This window comes from Solanum verrucosum, unplaced genomic scaffold (assembly GCF_900185275.1).
Source record: "Solanum verrucosum unplaced genomic scaffold, falcon-dt-bn FXZP01000444.1, whole genome shotgun sequence".
NCBI lineage: Eukaryota > Viridiplantae > Streptophyta > Magnoliopsida > Solanales > Solanaceae > Solanum > Solanum verrucosum.
This window is the reverse complement of record NW_026020442.1, coordinates 204,129-209,375: the sequence shown is the minus strand read 5'-3', so window position 1 is coordinate 209,375 and position 5,247 is coordinate 204,129. Positions and strand designations below refer to the sequence as shown.

Below are 5,247 nucleotides of genomic sequence, written 5' to 3'. Positions count from 1 at the left end.
TGCGACAACTATAAAATTAAGAAAAAGAGATAAAAACGATTCAAAATATTCTTGAATGGTACCAGTTATCGTAGTATATAGATACGAACAAATTATCAAAGTTTTACATTTTTTTGTGACTACCCGAAAATAATAAAAATAATTAGTCATTAACATCTGAAAAATATAAAATACAAGAATAAGACATAAAAATACATCAAAATATTCTCGAATAGCACCAGTAACCTTAGAATATCGACAGTAATAAAATATCAAAATTTTACATTTTTTCATTACTCCTCGAAAAATATCAAAATTATAATTCGTAAAAATCCCAAAAATATAAAAATCTTAAAAAATACAATAAAACACCTTAAAAAATTCCTTAATCGCACTAGTCATCTTAGAATATTGATACAAATAAAATATCAAAATTTCACATTTTTCATGACTGCCCAAAAAGTATAAAAAAATTTAACTAATAAATGTCTGAAAAATATAAAGATCAAGACAAGTACATAAAAACACCACAAAAATTCTCGAATCGCACCAGTCACCTTAGAATATTGATACAAATAAAATATCAAAATTTTACATTTTTTCGTGATATCCCGAAAAATATCAAAAATAATAATTCGTAAATGTTCGAAAAATAAAAAATCAAGAAAAAGACATAAAAACACCTAAAATTTTTTCCAAATCACACCAGTCACCTTAAATTATCGATATGAATAAAATTTCAAAATTTAACATTTTTCGTAAGTGCCCAAAAAATTTCAAAAATTTAATTCCTAAATTTCTGAAAAATTTAAAAATCAAGAGAGAAAAATAAAACACCTCAAAATTCTCGAATCGCATCAGTATCCTTAGAATATCCATACGAATAAAATATCAAAATTTCCTATTTTTTCATGACTGCTCAAAAAAATTCTAAAATTTTTAAGTCGTAAACGTTGAAAAATGCCACAAAAACTAGAAAATTACATAAAAACACCTCAAGAAATTCCTGAATCGCACTAGTACCTTAGAATATTGATACGAATAAAATATCAAAAATTTATATTTTTTCGTCACTTCTTGAAAAATATCAAAACTTTTAAATCATAAACGTCAGAAAATTATAAAAATCAAGAAAAGGACATAAAAACACCTCAATAAATTCTTGAATCCAACCAGTCACCATAGAATATCGATACGAATAAAATTTCAAAATTTTACATTTTTTAATGACTTCCCGAAAAATTTAAAAACATTAATTCATAAAGTTTTGAAAAATATGAAAATCAAAAAAAAAACATAAACACCGCAAAAAATTCCCGAATTGTACTAGTAACTTTAGAATATTGATACGAATAAAATGTCAAAATTTCACATTTTTTCGTGACTGCTCGAATAATATCAAAAATTTACATTTTTTTGCCACCTTAGAATATCGATACGAATAAAATATCAAAATTTTACATTTTTTTGCCACTACTTGAAAATATAAAAAAATGTAATTCGTAAACGTCTGAAAATATAAAAATAAAGAAAAATACATGAAAACACCTGAAAAAAATCTCGAATTGCACAAGTCACCTTAGAATATCGATACGAATAAAATATCAAAATTTCACATTTTTTCGTGACCGCCCAAAAAATATCAAAATGTTTAATTCGTAAACGTTTGAAATATATAAGAATCAAGAAAAGTATGACAAAACAACTCAAAAAATTCCTGAATCGCACCAGTCAGCTTAGAATATCGATGCGAATAAAATATGAAAATTTTAATTCGTAAACGTCTGAAAATATAAAAAATGAGAAAAAGACATAAAAACACATTAAAAAAATCACGAATTGCACTAGTCACTTTGAAATATCGATACGAATATAATATAAAAAATTATTCGTAAACGTTCGAAAAATATTAAAATCCTGAAAAATACATAAAAAAAACTTAAAGATTCCCGAATCGCACCAGTCACCTTAGAATATTAATGCAAATAAAATATCAAAATTCCACCTGTTTCATGACTTCTCGAAAAATATATAAAAAAATAATTCATGAACATCCGAAAATATAACGATCAAGAAAAGTACATAAAAACATCTGAATTTTTTTTTTGAATTGCACCAGTCACCTTAGAATATCGATACGAATAACATATCAAAACTTTACATTTTTGTAAACGTACAAAAAATATAAAAAAAAACACCTCAAAAAATTCCAAAATCGCACCAGTCACCTTAAAATATCGATACGAATAAAATTTCAAAATTTTACATTTTATCGTGAGTGCCCGAAAAATTTGAAAAATTTAGTTCGTAAACTCCCAAATAATATAAAAATCAAGAAAAAACACATAAAACACCTCAAAACAAAATCCCGAATCGCATCAATAACTTTTGAATATTGATGCAATAAAATATTAAAATTTTACATTTTTTCGCGACTTGTCGAAATAATATCAAAAATTTTAATTCATAAACGTCCGAAAAATACCAGAAAAACCAAAAACGTACATTGAAACAACTCAAAAAATTCCTAAATCGCACCAGTCAACTTTCAATATCGATATGAATAGAATATCATTTTTTTTTTGCATTTTTTCCTCACTACCAGAAAAATATCAAAATTTTTAATTCGTAAATGTCCAAAAATTATAAAAATCAATAAAAAGATAGAAAAAACCTCAAAAAATTCCCGAATCCCGCCATTCACCTTAGAATATCGTTACGAATAAATTATCAAAATTTTACATTTTATCCTGAGTGACAATAAATATTTTCAAAAGTTTACATTTTTTGTGACTTCCCGAAAAATTTAAAAAATTTAATTCGTAAACTTCCAAAAAATATAAAATTAAGAAAAAGACATAAAACACCTTAAAAAATTCCCGAATCGCACCAGTAACCTTAGAATATTGAAATGAATAAATATCAAAATTTCTGTTTTTTTCGTGACTGCTCGAAAAATATCAAAATTTTTAATTCATAAATGTTTGAAAAATATAAAAATCAAGAGAAATACATAAAACACCTCAAAATATTCCTAAGTCGCACCGGTCACTTTAGAATATCGATACTAATAGAATATCAAAATTTTACTGTTTTTCGTCATTGCCTGAAAAATATCAAAAATTTCAACGTAAACGTCCAAAAAAATATAAAAATCAAGAAAAAAACATGAAAACACCACAAAAAATTCCCGAATCACACTAGTCACTTTAGAGTATCGATACAAATAAAATATCAAAATTTTATATTTTTTCGTAACTGCTCAAAAAATATCTAATATTTAAATTCGAAAACATCCGAAAAATATAAAAAGGAAGAAAAAGACATAAAAAAACATCAAAAAATTCATGAATCATACTAGTTGCCTTAGAATATCAATACTAATAAAATATCAACATTTCAGATTTTTTCGTGACTGTCCAAAAAATATCAACAATTTTACGGAAAAGGGCCTAAAATACCCCTCAACTATACGAATTGATACACAATTAACCTTCTTCTACCTTTCAGGCCTAAAATTCCCTTGCCCTCAGCCTTTTGACTCTATTTTGCCCTCATCTTTAACAACCCAAATTCATGAATGACATGCCACTATTTTAATGGCTACCCTAATAATTAATTTAACTAATTAAAAAACCCATATACCCACCTAAAAAAGCCCCACCTGTGTTAGACAACCCAACTTTCATCCTCTCCACAAAAAAAAAATAAATTAGAAAAAATCTTAGCTTCAGGAGAAATAGTTCCTAAAAATGGAGGTACTGATAAAAAAGAAGGAAAAAACAGAGGAAGGACGAAAAAGAAAACACCAAGATGATGAAAATGCAACGAAGAAGAAGAAGAGTGACAAAATGCAGGATCGGGATAATGTGAATCATCAAAATTCTGAACAAAATGAAAGTGGAAATCAAGAATCAGGAGGAGATAAAGGCGATGAAGATGGAGAAAATCAAGAAGAGAATGATGACAATGAAAAAGAGGAGGAACTGCAAAAATGGACCTCTCTTCTCCATCTTCATTTCATCTTCCTCATCGCATTTCCTCCTAATTTCCCCCTGCAATATCAAGCAATTGCTCATCTTCTCAGGCGCTGATCTTCCGATAATACTCATTTCGCCGATTGCACCGATCTCCCTTCTCAGAAATCTTCTGTTCACTGGAACTTACGATTGAAACAAATTCGACACTTTCAATTGCTTTTGTTGCTCCTCTCTCATTCTTCTAATGACTGGATTTCATGGGGAATTAACCCAATTCAGCAGTCCGTGATCGGCCTCAATGCCTTATCGCATTCAAGCTTCAAATAGATCCATGATTGTTAATACTTACAATCTTACTTCGTATAAATCGATTACACAAATGATAAACTTTCGTTTAAAGTTTTGATTTCTAAAGCAGAGTACTCTAATGGCGTCATGCAAATATTGGCCACTTGGTACTACGTCAAATATGACCACGGTGAATCAGGTGTGGCAAGTTGGACCAGCGGTGAAAGACAGTACACCAGTGGAGCATAAGTTTGATCCTGACAATTTGAAATCTACAGGCACATTAAATTTGACTATTTCTTCTGGTGGCATGGAAAAAAGGCCACAGCTCCTGTTCCCGCTGGTAGTGGTGGACAAAGTGATAATAAAACGGGTAGATCTTCAAGAATTTAGAGTAATAATACTAGTTTTTATGTCTTCATTATGTTCCTTGGAGTTCTATTTTTTTAACTTGATCAAATTAACAATGTTCCAATTTGAAATGATTCAATAAATTAGTTTTTATTTAAAAAAAAAAGAGGAGGAAGAAGATGACGACAACAAAGAAGAAGATCATGATGATTGACGACAACAAAGAAGAAAAAGATGACAACGAAGAAGAAGATCAAAGCTAGGTTAAACGATTTGGGTTAAAAACGGGTTGGGCTTTTTTATATAGGTATATGGGTTTTTAAACTAGTTAAATTAATTATTAGGGTAGCCAATAAAATAGTGACAAATCATTAATGAATTTGGATTGTTAAAGATGAGGGTAAAATAGACTCAAAAGGTTGTCGGCAAGGACATTTTAGGCCCGAAAGATAGAAGAAAGGTAATTTTGTACCAATTCGCATAGTTAAGGGGAATTTTAGGCACTTTTTCGAAAATTTTAAAACGTAAACGTCTGAAAAATATAAGAATCAAAAATTACATAAAAATACCTCAAAAAATTCCCGAACCGCACAATCACCTTATAATATCGATACAAATAAAATATCAAATTCTTACATTTTTTCGTGCT

The 5,247-nt window shown here is 28.3% G+C and overlaps 1 pseudogene; it reads left to right on the top strand.

Moving 5' to 3' along the window:
* The first annotated feature begins 3,731 nt into the window (after positions 1 to 3,731).
* Positions 3,732 to 4,697, top strand: LOC125808516 (auxin-induced in root cultures protein 12-like; annotated as a pseudogene).
* The last annotated feature ends 550 nt before the right edge of the window (positions 4,698 to 5,247 follow it).